Raw genomic sequence first — 21,183 nt, 5'->3', positions numbered from 1 at the left:
CGCCAATACATGCCCGTATTGAGCGGTGACTGGGTGTTCAAAGTCCCCGTAGGTAAAGGGCTAAATCATGGGGGCGTCGAAAATGAATTGAAAACCATACCCCATATCCTCACTAAAACGAGTTGCCACTTAGTTTCAATTGTTAAAAAGACAAAATCAAAGTTAGAAATATGGACACAGACTTAACTTTTTCAAAATGGTTGATGAATAAGAAAAAAATAATTTTTTTAGAGACACTTAAGTACATAATCATTCTTGTTGTAGGATAGCTGCGATGTTTTTAAGTTAAATTACCTTTTAAGCGATCCTTACATAGCGGTTGCAAGAACATATGTCTTACGAATGGAGTTTATATAGCAATTATAAGTTTATTCTTCTTATGCAAGCTTTATAAAATTCAACTATAAGGACTATGAACTTATAAAGGAACTAAATTTGGCAATTATATGGGAATCATAGTTATTGCTAGCCGTTATACGTCTAGAATAAGAAAAAATAGCAAATAAAAAAGCTACAATATGGTAACCATAAGGTTTACTTACTTATAAAATGGGCCCAATTCCACTCTTATAGACGTTTATGTGACTTGTATAAGAATAACTATTTTTTCTTTATAAACCTTTATATGACATATTTTTGCTAGTTGGGTAGACTACGTGCCAAGGTGACGTGTTGTCGTTTGGTGACGCGGTGTAACTCACGTTCTAGTATAATATTTAATATATGGGGTGGTCTGTGAATATTTTTATATAAAATACAAGGGTGTATAGCGGAGATGACAATCGTATATCAACAAATGCCAAAGAAAAGAAAAAAATATTGGGATAACAGACGCTACAAAAAGTCACGTGACTATTTCCATACATTATTTAAATTTCGACTGCCGTTTTCTATCAACGATTGTCGTCTTAGCCATAGATTAGTATATGGTCTTAGCTAGGCCCCCATGCAGAGGGCCAACCGCAAACCACTTCGTTCGGACGTCTGTATATATAATAAATACCCCTATAATAGACTGCACTAATAATGAGACGATTGGGACGTAAACCACTAATCCCAACAAGTCAAGTATTTTATATCAGTTTTTAACTTGAACGCTTTATGTCATAAACAAAAATTTCACTGTCACGCCAAGATAACGGGCGCAAGCGAGCGAATGTAAACTTTACTTGAAAGTGTCAAGGTTACTTTAACAGCGTCCGCCATAACCCATATAGTGGTCCTTGGCGCTGTGGGCACGACTAGTAACGACCACTTTAGTGGCTCTTGGCGTTCAAAGGGTTAAACACTGGCAACGTTTTACTATAAACAAGAGTCACAGAGTCAGATAAGTTTAACGTTTCCTTAATTAGTATCTGTTTTAAAAGAAATGGCGGTATACTGTGCACGACTGGAAAAAAAATAGTTTTAATTTGTTACTTATGTTGAAATCAATTGCAGTATCCTTCATTAAACACGTCGAAATCGAAAACATAAAAGACGAATAGGATTTTCAATTTGTAATGCGTAAAGCGGTAGAAAATATACAGATTTCAGTGAAATGTCATAAATATTTACACCTAATTTCCTTTTAAATGTCTCATGAATGGTGCCGTAACCATATACCCCACTATTGTTTAAATTATAAGAGCAACAGAGAGGCAGATAACAAAATTTTCATTTTCGATTTATGCGATAGGTCTTCAGTCCCGACATCATATGCGTCAAGGCGCAAATACACTATTAAAACTATTAAAATTGGTGTTGTTAAGACTGCACGATGTAGAGGTACGTCGCGTTTCGATGTGTGTGTGTGTGTGTGTGAGTGACATCTGTAGTGGTCAAAAGGCCTACTCAATCAGATGTAAAATGTAGGTAGGTATCTCGTGTTCTCAACAACAATGCTTCCGACGCGTAATTACATAATATATTGTCAACTAGAAGTGTTTTCTATTTCGGTCGGCGACCATTTATCTGGGACAGTTTTACATAGAAACACGTTTGACTAATGTGTTGTTGATTTTTCGTGGGAACTTGAGATTTTCGAATAAATATAATACAAATTCAATACCTCCAATCATAAAATAATTGAATCTACGTAGGAAAAACTTACTCAAATCACTTTTCAAATTTTAAAGAAAAAAACCGGCCTAGTGCGAGTCGGACTCGCGCACCGAGGGTTCTGTACATTACACAATTTAAACAATGTATTTTTTATGTGAAACGTGAGTGAAAGGTAAATTGCAGTTTACGATTTTATGACGTATTAAAAAATCTACTTACTAGATCTCGTTCAAACCAATTTTCGGTGGAAGTTTGCATGGTAATGTACATCATATATTTTTTTTTAGTTTTGTCATTCTCTTATTTTAGAAGTTACGGGGGGGGGGGGGGACACACATTTTACCACTTTGGAAAGGTCGCAAACTATTCAGTTTAGAAAAAAAATTATTAGAAACCTCAATATCATTTTCGAAGACCTATCTATAGATACCCCACACGTATGGGTTTGATGAAAAAAATTTTTTGAGTTTCAGTTCTATGTATGGGGAACCCCAAAATTTATTGTTTTTTTTTTCTATTTTTGTGTGCGGTTCACAGAAAGCATCTACTTACTAAGTTTCAACAGTATAGTTCTTATAGTTTCGAAAAAAAGTGGCTGTGACATACGGACGGACGGACAGACAGACAGACATGACGAATCTATAAGGGTTCCTTTTTTTGCCATTTGGCTACGGAACCCTAAAAACCTGATACACACACCCACATCCTACTGCGTGTCAATACATTTTTTGTAAGTTTTAAGGTTTTATTTATTTCTAATGTATTTAATAAGTAAAATTTTAGATACGTTTTAGAAAATTGTAAACGATAAGGTAATAATACCTACTTATATCATAGAGTAACATATACTGAGATAGAGTATACACTCAGCGTTGACGGCACTACGCCATCTAGCGGAAAGTGACAAACTTACTGGCACAAGGGTAATATTTTAGGGATTATTTTTCTTTTTATGGTTGATTAGGGTAATAAAAGTCTTGGATACAATCGTAAGGATATTTATGTCTGAATTAAATTGACTGAACTGAATTGAATAAAAAGAACTCCCGAAAATCAAAGTGTATCAAGAAAAATGGCAAAAAGAAAAAAAAATTTTAGTACGAGATAGAGCAGCAAAAATAATAAAAGGACATTTCGTATAGTATTAATAAAAAGCATTTAATATTAAAACGCAGGTACAAATTAGGTATTTCTTTTAGTTTTTATAAAATTTATCAGTAATCGCATAAAAGTAAATACCAAAATACTATAAATACTTAAATACTTCTCCATTTCAATCAACAACGCGCTTCGGTACAACGATAGATGCTGTTTTTTCAAGACGTTTCACATTTCAGTTACCATAAACCTATAATTTCATACATAAAAAAATATGATGACATTCAAATGCCCATTTTTAATGAATAATAATATTATTCATATTATGAATATAACATTATATAATTATTTGTAAAGTATATGAATAATAAAGATAATTAAATTATAATATGATATTTATTTTAAGTTGAAGTTTAATCATTTCAGTGGCATATATGTATCGTAAACGTCGAAGAAGTTTTACTTCAATCGCGCGTAAAGATTACACTCACACACTTTTTTTCTATACTACCCGGTTAATCAAGTTGCCCGTAACATATATAATTAAGTGTAAGCGCTAATCAAGGACTGTTGCGTTGCATCAAACGATTTGTAATTAACGGGTACTTCACGATGATTTAGGTGATTATATTTAGCCTGTGATTCAGAAGGGCGTTTCGGCGAGTATCGGGTTACGTGACATGCATCAAATATGTACTCGTTTACGTGTATACACTGTTTGTAGATAAAAAACACTAAAATATAATGCCGACAATTAATTAAACAGATAAGCAATCATAGATGAAAACAATAGAAAAATACATTTAAATTTGCATTCATGTCAGAGGTCATACGGCCAAGCCATAGTTTTTAACCCAAGGTGCAGGTTAAGGCCAGTAAAGTCAGGGCTTAGGGGCTTCCCCCCGCGGGTTGCTCACCTTGTCGTGGTGGAGGGGCTTAGTAACCGTGGCTTGGTCACCCACGGTGAAGCGAAGAGGCAACCAGGGCCGGCCTGTTTGAGGCGCGGGCTGGCCCGAGGAGGACGCTCCAAGTGGGCTGGTTAAGCCCGCTTGTGATGCGCCGAAGGTGGACCGTCGAGGAAGAGGAGTGTCGGTATTGCGGTAAGCCGTTCTCCCTATCCTCGGCGGCCGAGGTGGGATCGCAGGGGAAGAGGAGTGATGGTATTTCGATGCGCCACTCTCCCTATCCCCTGCGAACTTGGCGGGGCCGTTCCGCTGTAGCGGCGTTGGTGGGGCTGCAGAGGAAGAGGAGTGTCGGTGTTACGATGTGCCGTTCTCCCTGTCCTCTGCAGCCGAGTTGTGGTTTTGCGGCAGAACCATAGACCTGATCTGTCGCCGGGCGCCGGGGAAATTCCTGGCGCCCGTGGCTTTCTTGTGGCGGGCTCGGGGGGGTCCGCTACAATACAGAATGGAAGCCGAGGAGGAAGGCGCGTCTTACCATCTGGCGCGCCTAGCGTGAAGGGCCTTCGGACATTTGCGAAGGAGCCGCGCTCGTGGGCGGCTGCCGCCGGTGGGGTCGCGGATGACAAGCGCAAGCGTTCCTGTAACCCCACCAATAGGGCGGCGAGGCGGCATATGGGGGGTTTTTTAGTGGGTACACCGTGGGCCTCATTAGCCTAGACGGGAGTCCCACATAACCACTCGGGTCACCCCCCGCACCCGGTGGTATGCGTAATGCATTTTTCCCTCCTAACAAAAAAAAAGGGGCTTAGGGGCTTGGCTTTTGTTGAGAACTGATAACTTTATTACAGTAAAAGTTAGTGTAAGTACCTATACCAATAAAATACCAAGTTTGTTTGCATTTTGCTAAATAGTAAATACCTCTAGAAGCACACTGTGACTATAGGTATGTGTTATTTAACGTATACGAAATGAGAATTGGACTAAGTCACTAAGTTCAATGTCGCATTAAATTAAAATAAACATTGTTGTTTCTGTAATTATTCATGTCTTTTAAGTGCAAGAAAAAGTTTACTCAAATGCGAATTGCTTTACGGCAGTTCTGTGGTACTTGTCCATCGCTGTCGTAAACACAGATGGCATATTATTTCATTCTAATTTTATCCTCTTTAGGAAAACATTTTTAGGAAACTTCGTATGCTCAATATATTGCATGCTCTCGTCCGTTGGACCATTGGTGTCCTCAAAATAATAATTTGCTTGCCACAAATTTCAAGTGACATAGGATTCATCACCCAAACTCGCGTGATGTAGTGACAGTTCAGTATAGTATGAAAAAAATAGTTCCAATGAAATTCCGCAACATGGCGCGTGATCATATATTACTGGTCAGGCTTTAATTCCAATTTTATCTTCTTAAGGAAAATATTTTTAGGAAACTTCGTATGCTCAATATATTGCATGCTCCCGTCCGTTGGACCATTGGTGTCCTCAAAATAATAATTTGCTTGCCACAAATTTCAAGTGACATAGGATTCGACACCCAGAAATTCCATAATGCAAGAACCGTTGCGCGATGTTTTTGCAAGTTTGAACCAAGTTTTGTCAGTCAGTTATTTTACGATTTTCAGAGACGGTGGGCTTCACTTTTCATAAACGTCAGTCTAGGCCCATTTCTTTAAGATATTTTTTAAGGCCGTTCCATCGGTTTGCCGCTGTCTTTGTTACATTTCGCAAGAAAGAACGGGAAAGAAAAAACGCGCCAAGTGTCAATTTTGATCGAATTTTGTCGGTTTTTATTTATTTTAAAAACGTAACCATACAATATCGAAATTATAAAGCTATGAAATTACTATTTATGTTAAGATTGTTTTTTCTTCTTTTTTTTGTAGGATTAAAAGTCTGAGTTAGAGGTGACTTTGAGAATTAATTGTATCGAGCGAAGTGTCATAATTCGTGTATCGGAAGCTATGTTGTTAAAGATAATATAGTCAAGAACTATAGGTACATATATTTTTTCCATGTCTACGAATATCAACGCCTCTTAGAAAAACATGATCATATAAGGAGATTTTTCGCCTTCTGGATCAGGGAACCGCCTTAACAGTTTTGCCATCGCATTTGAATTTCATTTGAAGTTGTGTAAGATTTTGCGATTTACTAACCTCGTTTTGGAAGTTGGATATGGCAATTTACAATTTAATTTAATATTATACCGATAGGTAGGTTGTACTGAAAAATGCTCAGCTACTCTTCACAGCACAGTAGTAACGTTAGGTTATCGGCAGTCATTCTCTTCCATTAGAATTTGTTTACATAGAAAACCGGCCAAGTGCGAGTCGTATCATTACGAAAAAAAAACAGCAAAAAAAAATCACGTTTGTTGTATGAGAGCCCCATTTAAATATTTGTATTATTCTGTTTTTAGTATTTGTTGTTATAGCGGCAACAGAAATACATCTGTGAAAACTTCAACTGTCTAGCTATCACGGTTCATGAGATACAGCCTGGTGACAGACAGACAGACAGACAGACGGACAGACGGACAGGGGAGTCTTACCTATAGGGGAGTATAAGGGTCCCGTTTTTACCCTTTGGGTACGGAACCCTAAAAACGTACTAAGGTAAGGAGGAACCCGCCTCGAACATCATACTGCCAGCTTCCTGAAAGATTGCCCCAAAAACCTGTTTGGCCGTTATTGGCAAAACATTATAGGAACATCTAGATTTATTTCTGGCCTCCTGAAATAGCCGTGCCACTCAGCTGTTAAGTGTCAAGACTGGGTTGATGCCTCCTCCGAAATGGGGCCAGCCCGCTTCCCGGCAAGGTGCGTAGTGCCAAACACCGGTACAAAAACTTTAATTAAAATTGCGTCTTCTTTCCTTTGCGAGTACGTCTATTTGTAAAGAAAGTTCCAGTGAAAAAAATTGGCCAGGCCTTAGTCATGACTACGGTGGTTAGAGCTCCGTACGAAGGCGTATGCGTCGTTATGTTATGACGAGTTAAATTTTAGGAATTTGCCTGGCTTGAGGTAGCTACCCGAAGAATCAAAACTTGCAAAGACAAATGCAATAGGTACTTAACGTACCTATTGGTCAAAATAAAGATTGAACACAATGAAATTGAAGACCTTATTATAGGCCTTTGGGCTATATTTAGAAGCTATAAAGGGGCCCACTGACTATCAGTTCGCCGGACGATATCGGCCTGTCAGTTGTTCGGAACTGTCAAATTTTTGTTCTAACTGACAGGCCGATATCGTCCGGCGGACTGATAGTCAGTGGGCCCCTTTAAGTCGTCTGAGGGACAGAAAATGTGTTTACAGCTAACATGTACCCCATCTTCCCTTTATAACAGCATCCACCGCTTTTTTCTTGGCCTCTAACCACTCTCCTCTATTTGACTTTCTTTTATACTTTTTCACCGTTCTACAAGAGAAGAATAAATAAATTCAAATCCGCAATTCTTCATCAGTTTATTACATTAAAACTACGGCCGTCAAGATGTGCCCAATCTTGCCCCATGTGCCTAATGAAATTCGAAAGTTTTTTGTGAAAAAAAAAAACCGTACTTGAAACCAAACAAGTCCTTAGCTGTTGGCGTGATTGCTGGGCCATAGGAATAAATTAACAGTATATAGGTATATGTGCTGATGATAATAAGGAAACAAACGGCCACCCCTTAATGTTTTTTTGTTAGACATACAGAGATTACAGAAAAATTATATTCAGTAAATAGAGTTGTTACTAAAAATCTTCTAACTAACCGATACCAATTCACCGACATTATTCTAGACACCCATGACTATGATATCTCACTTCCGATCACTCCTACAATACAAGGTTTAGGTTCGTTTGTTACCCCGTGTTGCTTGGGGTATAGAAGACTGGTTACCAGATTCTTCACCCCACCCTCATTCATCCCACCTCAAATCCACATTGATAAAAGTCGTTAACTATTCACGGTCCTGCGTAAGTAAAGACATTCAAACTCTTCCGCTAAATTGTTTTGTTTTACATCTTGCTAGCTTCCATGACATTTGGAACTCTTAAATATTCTTGAACTTAATCTGGATTTTTTTAAATACCAGTTATATCAAAACGCAAAATATTTAACAACAATCCGTCAGAATTGATAAGCAACATGACAACTTCATACATGAAAAACAAAATCCGTCAAAAATACTGGGTATACGATACGTATACAACCCCATCATAAACTATTACGTATATTCGTAATACAAGGCTTATTTTTGAATGGTTTTTCATAGAGAAACAAACCCTTTTGGAAAGACACTCCTCAATTATGAATTCAGTTTTGCCCGATGCAATCTGCAGGGCCCAATCTATCGTATGGTGATTCGGTCAACGAATAACTGACATTATGAAAGTGGTATTTTATGATGGTAATCATTAAAGACTAACGCTTTACTGATAGAGGTTTTTTTTGCGAATCGCAAGATCAAGGTTCAGGTTGGGGCGGCTACGCCGCGTGTCGTATTGGTATCTTATGTAAAAACATGCACTTCTCCATTTCGTTTCGAATACCCATCATCGTCATCAAATCACATTTAACTATTTTATGTTACGTGTAATCTACAATAAGTCGTACTTGTATACATTATTCTTCAGCCTAACACGTACATTGTACAGTAGAGACAGACTCGAATCCTTTCCTCCGCAAGTACGTATACGTACCCGACATGCTCAAAAATAACCCCAGCATTTCACCGCAATGGGAGTTCCTGACAAATTATTTATATATATCCCTGTTTGTCGCTATATCCGTTAGTCTACCCTCCAGGGACACACAATTTACAACCTTGTCGCTTTTACACATTTGACATATTCCTTTGACTATTTCGACTAGCTTTCAGGAGCTCCTACCTCTCTTTAATGTAGATTTAAAAGTGAATCTTAACAAAGATGACACACGGTTACTAATACAATGAAGTGACCTGATCAGACACGAGGTGTAAGGGCGTAACTGGTCATGGAGTCAGGGTATGCTGTTACTGAATGCACTTAAATAAATTGCGATGGGATTCTTAAGTTAATGTTTTGATGTTTACATTCTTTATGTTCAGGAGTTATAAATGGGAGTTGTGAGTGACAGTAGATTTATAGCTTACTTAATATTATGGCGTAGTGTAGAGAATGCTTTATTTTTATTTTCAGCAATAAGATTTAAAAAAAGAATGCTGTCTAACGAAGACGGGTTTGCAATTGCAGAGATTAAAGTCTAAACCCGACAAAGATTAGATAGGTTTTTATGGGGGTTCATAAAGTAAGTAGGTACCTAATAGCATAGTCAAGTGTAAAAATATGGGTGCACACATCTCACTTAAAAATATGTCCCATAGCTCTTATATCGGCGAATTAAGAACTATGGGACATATTTTTGAGTAACTGGACTGTACCTAAGTCATGTCTTAGACTTGGGCGTTGGGCGGCATTGTTTGGTATCTTTAAAGTTTAGTTCAGTTTACTAGCTTTATCCAGGGCTAATACATTCTCGTAACCAATCAAAACAAGGAATTTCTGTGTAGTAAGCGTGCTTTCCAGATTGTTGTTCTAGGCGTAAACAAATAAATTGCAACTTATAGGTAGCTAATAATAGTGGGTTTGTAACAGTGCGTCCGCTAAACATGTGGGTGGAGTGTCTCGGCTTCACGTAGCGTCCACCGTGATCACCTGTGTTGATCAAAATAAATGCGTCTTAATGAGTCATGAGATGAGGTGCATTTGAATCATTTACCTAGACTAGAGATACGTTGACGCTATACGAGTATGTAATACTTAACAATATATGGGGTGTTTCTTGACACACAGAGATACGTTGACGTTATATGTAATACTTAACAATATATGGGGTGTTTCTTGACACACAGAGATACGTTGACGCTATATGTAATACTTAACAATATATGGGGTGTTTCTTGACACACAGAGATACGTTGACGCTATATGTAATACTTAACAATATATGGGGTGTTTCTTGACACACAGAGATACGTCGACGCTATATGTAATACTTAACAATATAATGGGGTGTTTCTTGACACACAGAGATACGTTGACGCTATATGTAATACTTAACAATATATGGGGTGATTGGGGTGTTTATTGACACACAGATGCCTACATATACGCACACAAACAAATATTATCGGTCTGAAAGCTGACGGGGGCCTCCGACATGGCTGAATTTATCGGAAGCGCCTTTCGATATCGGATTTCGGAAGGCGCCTATGACAAAAACAGCTGCAGGAGAGTGCCATTGGCATTAAGTACGCCTTTTTTGCGTCCGACACGCACTTGGCCGGTTTTTTTGTAATAATTATTTATTAAATACATAAATAAATACAGAGAAACACATCTTACATTCTACTTCCTTCAGACATCCGAAATCGGATCGGACAATGTGAAAACGCTCTAACACAATAACACAACACTGTTAGTGTGTATAACTCGTCCATCGTCTAGCGGCTTTAAATAAAGTAATGAAAGAAACAATAGCGAACTTGACACACATTCAGGGGTTAGGTATAAACACACATTACTGAACATACTCGTCCGTTCTAGAACCATTGTCGTCTGACAGATAAATATGTTATTTTATTAATAAAACAATAGGGCCGATATGTATATGTATGTATACAGTATACGATACGTATACAGTAGAAAGTTCCTGTGAAATAATGAATAAATAAAAAAATAATAAAACTGAAAATGTTACTCACGGTGGAGATCACATATAAAACAATTACATGTGCCTTATGCCTGATATTTGTACAGTCGAAAGCAAAAATATCGATACAGCCAAATGGCTCACAAATATGTGAACACGACTTTATTGTCTAAGGTGTAAGAGCGTACACATATTTTTTAAACTTTGGGAATGTATATATGTATATTCATGCCCTTGACTGTACACTTATCTACTTATGTCTTTAAATTCTACAATATTATTTCAATTCAATCCTTAAGAATATAATTTTATTTATATAGGAAATTAGCTTAACCTTTTGAAGACAAAAAAAAAATATGAGAATGCTGACGTTGTGCTTCAAATATAAATGATAGAAAGGCAGCAGGGATGACTGCTATAAAACAAGGTGCGAACGACTGTACCGTAAAATGGAGAGAAGGGATAAAAGGGGGGTGAGATGGGATTTTAAGGATACTGCTACAAAAATAATGTATTCCAATTTAAAATGGAGCTATAGTAATACTCATAATAAAAAAAATCGATCCAACAATCTTCTAAAATCACCTTTGTATGAAAACCCATCTGACCCCAATTACGAGGGACTACGGGGTGAGGTGGGATTTCCTGTTTATCTTTAAAGTTATAAAATGGAACTACCCAAAATAAAATAAAAACGTAAATACAAACGTCCGCCACGTCCGGAACACTTATTATATACACCATTCAATTTGCATATGTAAAAATAAAATGTTATCGAGGTTTGAATGTCAGTTTTGCTCCTACTCACCACATTCTACGGTACTGTAGAATGCCAATCATAGTAAAATGGACAAAAAACTACAGTGGATTTAGCCAACATGTTGCCGGAATTGAAATAACATGAAACAATAGGTACCTACTATTTGTACGTAACATTTAGGTGACAGGTTAGGTAGTCATAAAGATAATACAGATCGCAATAGAAATTGTCCATGCTATATTTAACTATAAAACGACAAAGTTTTCGTGCAGCTGGCAAGGTTTGGAAGTACAATAGTGTAGTACAATTTTGTTGCAAACGCATATACACTACCGCTTTTATTGACGGTACGAGTTAGTTTGTATTTCGGTTTCATGCTTTGACGGTTAGTTTAGTAACAGTGTTCATTAGTTTAATGTATTTGGATGCACGTCTAGTATGTTTTATAATTAGCGCTTATATTTTTTAACTGTGACTCATTAGGGTGAGCCGAAATTGTTACTGCCGATTTTAGTCCCCTGTTTTTTCTTGTTTTTTTTAAGTTATTTATTATTTATTATAATAGTAGTGTACAGTGTACATAATTGTCAACTCTTCGTAAAAATTATAAAAATAATGTACAAATTGTTAGATATTATAAACAAACATACATTGATTAGCTCGTTTTTTTATGATTTTATGTTTTTATAACGCACAGTACTAAAATTGTGCAATAACCTAAGTTTCATTTGAGGTCATGTTCCTTTCGTTTGATTTATATCTGCCGCTGACGGTTTCCTTGTGGTTTCCTTTGGCGTTAAATAGCAAAAGTAATTTGTGTGTCGTTATGTATCGATGTACATATGTATATCAAAATTGCCTGCTACGAACCGACTAAGAATAGAGTTTATTATAAAATATATTTATAAAATTTCAAATACATAAACATATATTATAGTCCTTATAGTATTGTGGTTAGTCAAGATACAACACAAACTTGTATACTAGTCACCCATGTAGGTGGGTAATAATTTGCATCTCACTGACGACAATTAGCCTCATGCATAAAGTTTGAACGACATTTTTTATTCGGATGCTTGGTACTGTTATATCACGTAACAAATGCATTTCCTTTATTCAATTATCATTTAATTGCTTAAAATAATAAATAAAAAACTACAAAAATTTGCCCGCGAAAAGCTAGTGAGCGAAACGAGCGAAACGTCACGTGACGTCACGCGTTCGACAGATTAGTTCATAAGTGTCATTAGTAGCGAACGTCAGTTGGACCGTCCAACGTGTGACGTCATCACGCTCTGTCGAATTCGCACCAAAAATTATGAACTTCTCAAACGCTCAAAAATTTTCAACATTTTAAATATTTTTTAATAAAATAATGTGAAGGTTTACAAAACAATTTTTATTTTTTCCGGTGTTCAAACGATATATATTAAGATTACAACAAAGAATCATGCATGGAGCTAATTCATTTCATTTCACATGTACAAATCAGAGTGAGCGATCTTCAAAGAAGGTCGCATCAAAATAAGATCAAGTTAAGAATCGGGCTTTTAAGGCTACTAGGTAAACAAATATACTATTACACTAAAAATAAATAAATACCGTCAACCGGGGTGAATAGGGAGGGCTGGGGTGAATAGGGACAAAACTTAAAATGTGATTTACCTGACAATTTCTTAAAAAGTACCGACACAAAATCTATCATTTGATTGAAAATATAATAGTAGATTTTGTATGATACAATTTGTGTGGGTATGTTATTAAGAAATCGTCAGCTAAATCACATTTTAAGTTTTGTCCCAATTCACCCCAGCCATCCCTATTCACCCCGGTTGACGATAATGATTTTAAATTTAATCCTTAATTCGCCACAACATACGGATGGCCTTGAGTTTTAAATCTTCGGCACTTAATAATAATAATAATTGGGATGATTATGGTTAGAAAAAAATGCAAAAAAGAGGTCATACTCGTAAGTAGTTACGATGGGTGTCGGGCATATTTTAATCATTAATTTCACTGTTCACCGAATTATTTGTAAGCTTATTTGCGAACTTTAAAAATAAACAGTGCAGAGAAAAAGCTTCTCACGTCACAAATGTAAACAATAACGAATTCGCAGTGCAGACATCGATATTTATTCTATTGTATCAAAACAAACCAGTCAACTCACGATGTTTACTTAGGTATTAACTTAATAATTGCTGCGGGTGCTCCGCTAGCACTACACTCAAGAGCAAACAAAAATGGGTCATACAAAGATTTACATTTCAAATTTGTCTTTTCTGCGCAGAGTTAAAAATATTGGTGTCCGTAATTTTGATACTATGTATTTACTTCGGTCGGTTTTGAGCGTCAGTATCGTTTCGGATACATAGATACCTGTCATTGTAGAGTCCGGTGTCCATTTGTGAGTACATTAGCAGCACAGGTATTTTTAACGCTAAATTAATCAATACTAATTAGTAATTAATTATTTACTTCACGCTCTTTTAGTATAAAAATACTCATGTGAATGTAAATTTCAACAACTTGTACAGACTAAAATGACTGCAGTTTCGCAACAGGCCGCGATAAAGGCCGCCGCCGACAGTCGCGGTCTCGCGGTGTCCGGAACACGAACGTGTTATGAACTAGTTAAAAAATAAACGGCCCGGTCGTGCAGTCAGCGTGCGTTAGATGCAGCACTAAAATAAATACGTATTTTATATGTGAAACTAATAGTTTTATGCATCCGGCATTCCGTGTATAATTATGTTATAAGTAACACACGTAAAATTGCTCTTGCATTTAGTTGGCATCTTTACAGAAATGACATGAAAATTACGATGGATAGTGTTTTTTTTTTAAACCATCCTAAATCTGACTTAACCTTTCTTAGCTTAGGAGCAGATCTGCTCCATATATATTCAACTTAAACATGAAGTTGTCACGATTGCTATTTATATGGCAATTTTTTTTGACATGCGCATACGAAAGGTTAAGTGCAATAGTTTTACGTAGTTTACGCTGACACTGCTAAAATATTGGTTTCAAAATAACGTAAAGTATGTACTTACAATTTAGATCGATTTTAACGCAATGTGCACTTTGTAAGTTTTATTGAATTGTTAGATACTTAAGTATCCACTAATCAGCGCTTAAGTATTGTCAATTGTTTCAAACACATTGCGTGCGAAAATTAATAGACAACTCACATATTATTCAGAGTATTGTTTGAGACACCAATAACGACTCTACAGTAGCAGTGAGTCCAGACTGGGCTTGCACTAAGGAATTTCGTCATTTAATCACTGTTCCATAATCCAACTTTCTTGACACTGTTTCACTAAAATGTTACTTAAACACGCACGTTTCTTTTAACACGTGATTTAGTGATAAAGGCCGGTGTATTTTTGTATGGAGATGTGGCTTACCTGCGGTATGGTGTGTTCGTTGGGGCGGGCGGCTGGCGACTGGGCGGGCGGCGCGCGCGCAGCCGTTCCGCGGCGCTGGTTTGGTGGCCACGATGCGACGGCGACACGATTGTCGGCTTGTGTAAATTTGTGGCAGATTAGAAATATTAATTCAATAGGGTAGTTGACAATTTTTTTTAATGGTATAAGTCGATCGGGTTTTTTTTTGAGGATCAAATGTCTGTATGCGACCCATTGCCTGAAAGCAATACAAAAGGCACAAATAATGGTCAATCTGGCATCGCCACTTTACTGAGAAAAGGCTCTAACACAAATGGCAACACATCGTGACGTCACTGTATGACTGCTTAGAAGCCGCTCCGATGTATGGAAAACAAGGAAATTGCGATTTTGTCAATGTTGCATGTATATATATTGTTGCTGTACAATATATTTTTTTTAATATAATGTAAGGAATCGAATGGTACCGTTATTATTTTCCTATTTGAAAGTTAAAAAAAGTTTTTTTTTTCGAAACAAAAAGTCCAGTTAGGTAATTCTAACTTTAAGAAAGAGGTTGGTCGTCGAATGCAGCTTGGATGGGCAGCGTTTGGGAAGCTATGTAACATCTTATCGTCCAAAACACCGCAGTGTCATAAGACGAAAGTCTTCAACCAGTGAGTGTTGCCAGTGATGACGTTCGGCACAGAAACGTGGTCGCTCACAATGGGCCTCATAAAGAGGCTCAAGGTCACTCAAAGAGTAATGGAGCGAGCTATGCTCGGAGTTTCCCTGCGTGATCGAATGAAGAAATAAGGAGTTCCGCAAGAGAACCAAAGTTGTCGACATAGTTCAGAGCCGGACCACGACCACCACCGCCGATCACGACCATGGGAAAAACGCCGTCCTCGAAACGTCGGAGGTAAATTTATTGTCGCTGTGAATAATAAATAGTTCAGAGAGTTGCCAGACTGGCAGACTGTTTGCGGGCTACATTGCTCGCAGAACTTATGGCCGATGGGGCAGAAAGGAGTGGCGACCACGCGCCGGAAGACGCAGCATGGGAAGGCCCAGACTCGATGGACCGGCGGAAAACCATTGGCTGAGGGCAGCGAATGACCGTTCGTTGTGGGAGGCCTTTGTAAAGCAGTGGACGTCTTTCGGCTGAGATGAAGATGGTCAGAGTACGGAAGGTAGAAATTTAAGAAAAAAAATTTACCCGAGCGCGTCTGATATTCAAAGGGGGATAAGTAAGTGTCCATTTCATATAATACAAAACCAATAAGTTTCTATATCATATAATACAAAACGGAAATTAAAATCGTGTAGTGTACTTATTTTGTTTCCATTCTATCGGATGGAGTGTACAAAAGATGTTTAATTTAAACATTTGTACTTAAAAAAACCAATATAGAGATATTTCTTACATGTGAAAGAATATTTTAGTCGCAAAAGTAAAAAACTTGCATGCATAATAAACCGACACATATTTTCTATGGGTAGCACTTATAGTAAATTAGTTCGAAATAATACAAATCCACTATTAAAACTTGGACGTCTGTGCTTGGACGTAAATAATTTGAGTAGCATTTGAGTAGCTTAACTAGTTAGCACGACGAGCCACGAAGCTTTGACGCGTTTCGGAGTACTTACCTAAATTTGTTTTAATTCGCAAAGTCGAAAAGGCAATATCGTTTCTTTCTCCCAGGCGCACTCATTTTCAACAATTTATAGCGATTATTATTATTTATAGGAGCAGCATCCCGGTAACGACACTTGCGTTCGTGACTGTGTAGCCCTATGCGGGAGAGGATCCCTCGTCCACACACGCGGCAGGTGTATGCTCCCCCAGGTGGGCGGGGGTTGGAGGCCTGCTCGTGGCACCCCAAGCGTTTTTGTTTCAAATAGGTAAACCAGGCATCGTCGTGCTTGGATTGGCCATCATAGACAACACGACGCCACATGGGTGGGTCTTCGCCCAGTTTCTGCCATTGCCGCATGGGATATTAAAGGCAACCATATCACGCTTGACACAATCTTTAAAGCGCAGCATTGGCCGCCCGACCGGTCTTTTTGCGTCTGCAATCTCTCCTAGCAGGATTTGACGTGGTAAACGAGTCCGTTCCATACTTTAAATTATTATTCAATTTTTTTAAATTTTCTGTTTGACTTTTATTGTCTGACGGTTAGGTACTATGTCTTTTTTTATTTAACGTTTCGTTTCACGTAGGACATTTGGTGAAAATATTTAGCACTATTTAGTTAGTTGTTGTTATTAAAAACGATTATAGTTTGTCAAAGGACTGTCTCATTTGAAACATAGACAGAGATAATCATACTATCTTTGTCTTCCACAAGTACACGCACCCAAAAGAAAAGGATGAGTATAGTTTTTTTTGTTCTTATTTACTAACAATTTGGTTTGACCAACTATATATTAAAACCAAGGGCCTGACACTCTTTGATAGAGAAAGATAGTCTATATAAAAGGAAAAAGAAAATAGTGCCATGCTTTTATGGATGGCACAGAGTAACTTATACTAGTAACTGTCATAGTAAATTTTGTAACCCCAGTAAATTCACTGCCATCTGTCGACACACTTTAAAACTAAAAATGAAGATTTATAAAAATACGATAGAATGTATTTAAATATAGATAAATGATTTTTTTTATTTGCATTAATTATTTTTTTGATTTTGACCCATGTTCTTTCACTGATATGCGTTAAAATTGTTAAATAACAAACGAAACCGTCAACGCCATCTATACGACTGTAGGCCAAAACTAGTAGCGCCCTCTGAACGAGAATCAAATTTTCTTGATTTTCGAGGCATGTTTTTTCCTTAGACTGTATCTATCTATTACGGAGATATCTATCTTTGTGGGTGGTATAGAAAGCATATAGAAAAGGATCGCAATCTCTTATGAAGTTTGCTATAAATTGTCAAGTTTCATAGCTTTCATTATCATTTACCATTTTCCGGGGCTAGCTCTAAGTCTATTAGATCATTTAAGTTAAGACGCCTATCTAAAAATAACAGCAAAGTCACGAAATCTCAATGTTCTCAGGTACTCATTTGGTGCCGAGTGGCGCCATACTGACCATTATAGCTACTTACCTTCTGCTACCTATACCTACCATAAGGTATTATTATACTTTAATTTATCGTATTACACTTAGGTACTCCTTATAATGTAATAGTGGTGGTGGTGAAAATAGTGTGTTAGAAGTTAATAAAAGTAATAACAAATGTCAAATCACGTTTGTTGTATGTTGTATGGGAGCCCCACTTAAATATTTACTTTATTCTTGTTGTTATAGCGGCAACAGACATACATCATCTGTGAAAATTTCAACTGTCTATCACGGTTCATGAGATACAGCCTGGTGACAGACAGACGGTCAGTCGGACAGTGGAGTGGAGTGGAGTGGGTTACTAAGGTAATAGATATAGATAGGGAACGTAGGGCGCTGGCGATAAGAGCGAATATGATAGCACATAGGTTCAGAGGTTGTACAGCTCAGGTCAAAATAACTCTCTTTAGAGCCTACTGTACCTCTCTTTATACCTGCAGCTTGTGGGCTAATTATTCGCAAAGATCGATCAGCGCCCTTCGGGTACAGTTCAACAACGCCTTCAGGGTGCTGTTGCGTCTGCCTCGCTTCTGCAGCGCGTCAGGCATGTTCGTGGACGCGCAGGTAGACGGTTTCTTTGCCACAATAAGAAAGCGCGCCGCCGCGACGCGTCGCAGAGTGCTTGGCAGTAGCAACAGTATCCAGTGTGATAGCGGGTAGGCTCGATAGTCGCTATATGCAGCACTGGTCGAGCCTGCATCGTTCCCTAGCTAAGTATGTATTGTAGTTGTAGATATCTAGTAAGTTAAGTAATAATTGTATCTAACATAGTTTTAAGTTCCTGCATGTTCGACTAACCTGTTATGGATTTCTGTGGTCCGAAATAAATGATTTTATTTTATTTATTTTTTTAATAGGCCCGGTTTTACCCTTTGGGTATGGAACCCTAAAAATGACTATAACTAGCAGCAACTGCTAGCTGTACCTTTGTATTTAATCCTTTAGTTTTCATATTTTATGGTTAATTGGTGGAATAAGGTGGAATACTATTACAAGATACGAGATCGCAAAAGCAATAATACTGCAATGTTCTGCCACCAGAGTGCAGTACTAGCCTTTTTAGTAAACCATAGAGTAACTTATGCATACTGTGCCTTTAACAGGTTTTTGACAAGTTTTCAGAGATAATATAAAATATGACATTGATGCATCAAGGCGGTTTGTTTACAGAGGACCGACCGGGAAACGCGAATCCGAAATTTCGCCATCTGCCTCTTTATCGCTCGAATATGCAAAGGTGACAGAGATGTTAGATAACGAAATTTCGATTTTCTTCGCTATACACCGTCAGATTGTGGAAGTGGCGTCACTTACGCAGAGTTTTAATATTCCCTATTAAGGGCATAAAAAGGCGAAATGTGTTCCACCCTCGGAGGAATTGCTCTAAGGTTCCACCATGGTTCCACCTTACACTAGTATAGGGAACGTAGTATATATACGTATATATATAGTATAGGGAACTGTAGGGGGCAGCACGAGAGCCCCTGTTTATTGGCGCGAAGTGTAAAGGCTTGGCCAAACACACGGCATGACGCAGCGCCGCGTTCGCGCCGCGTGATGCCTGTTCAAATACTTCAAATACGTCGCGCGCGGATCGCGCCGTCCTCGCGCTCTCAACACGCCCTCATCGCGCGCGCGAACGCGGCGCGGACGCGGCGCGATGGAGGCGAGACTCGCGCCCGATACAGCATGCGCGCGCGGAGGGTTTCTCATTCCTTCCGACGCCATAGATAATCCATAATCACAAAATAACTAATATATTGCTACGCTCGCACTACATACCGCACGCTGCCTAACGTCAGACTGATGTGACCCAGCGCGGTGCCGCGTGCCGCCGCGTGGACGCGCGCGACAGAAGCGGGGCGCGCGATGCCGGCGGGACGCAGTCTGTTTGACGTTTGACGTCGCTAACCTGTTAGCATGGGCGGCAGTCGCGCCTTGTGTTTGGCCAAGCCTTTAATGTAAACATTTAAACTTCCAATGTAACCCACAAATAAAAAAATAACCTACAATGCACAAGAAAACTTATGTGACCTGTAGAGGGCAGCCCTTGCTTTGGCATGAAGTGTCAGTGTACAGTTTATGTTTCCGATTCAGGCCACAAGATGGCATTACCTCCAACACGCATGGCCTTGCATCACGCCAACTTCAGAGGCCCACCCCGTTCTCATTGCGAATAATAAAGTAACAGTGGGCCTAGCCTATTACCGCTAACATCGAAAAACCGGCCAAGTGCGAGTCGGACTCGCGCACCGAGGGTTCCGTACTTTTTAGTATTTGTTGTTATAGCGGCAACAGAAATACATCATCTGTAAAAATTTCAACTGTCTAGCTATCACGGTTCATGAGATACAGCCTGGTGACAGACGGACAGCGGAGTCTTAGTAATAGGGTCCCGTTTTTACCCTTTGGGTACGGAACCCTAAAAACGGTCTCTCTGTCGCTGGAACAGGGACCGGAAGACAGGCAGATAACGACCATGTTATTCGCGATGAGAATGGGATTCAGAAGTGCCATTAACCCAACAATAGTTTTACTTAATTATTTATAATGTTTTCATTCATATTATATGATAATTAAGTTAATTATACACTCAATAAATGATTTATGGCCAAGCAATAAAAGAAGGTATAGAGGGAAATGCAAGAAACCAATTTTTAACTTCGTAGCTTTGTTTGGACTAGTTAGGAGATGAACATATCAAAAGTCCCGGGCCGTAACCCTGGTGCTGGGGGGAGAGAGGAGGTTTGAAGGTTCCATTTTTCGGTTTTTCGATTATATTTCGGAAACTATGCGTCCGAGCGACTTGGCCACTTATACAAAATGAAAAGAGATTTAATTTGTTACAAGTTTTATTCAGTCAAGTTTTTCGATATTTTGTATAGTTTTTGAGCTCTTGAAGGTTTATTTAGGGCTCTCATTTTTATCTTGAGTATCTACATCAGTAAAGCTGCTAGGCCGGGTTTGGTAACGTTTTCGTATAAATCGGGGGTGCTGAATTACACAAACTAAATCTCTGGGGGTAACAAATTAAATCTCTTTTCATTTTGTATAAGTGTCCAAGTCGCTCAGACGCATGGTTTCCGAGATATAATTGAAAAACCGAAAAATGGAACCTTCAAACAAAGCTACGAAGTTAAAAATTGTGTTCCTTGCACCC

The 21,183-nt window shown here is 38.3% G+C and overlaps 1 protein-coding gene across 1 annotated transcript in view; it reads right to left on the bottom strand.

Moving 5' to 3' along the window:
- The window catches only part of LOC134754464 (uncharacterized), a 129,591-nt gene extending 114,544 nt beyond the window's left edge, over positions 1-15,047 (bottom strand). The window contains exon 1 of the mRNA XM_063690798.1: positions 14,908-15,047. The gene's annotated coding sequence lies outside the window, so the exon portion shown is untranslated. The remainder of the gene's footprint in view (positions 1-14,907) is intronic.
- Between the last annotated feature and the right edge of the window lie 6,136 nt (positions 15,048-21,183).

The sequence above is a fragment of the Cydia strobilella genome, chromosome Z (assembly GCF_947568885.1).
Source record: "Cydia strobilella chromosome Z, ilCydStro3.1, whole genome shotgun sequence".
Taxonomy (NCBI): domain Eukaryota; kingdom Metazoa; phylum Arthropoda; class Insecta; order Lepidoptera; family Tortricidae; genus Cydia; species Cydia strobilella.
This window is presented reverse-complemented; position numbering and strand designations above follow the sequence as displayed.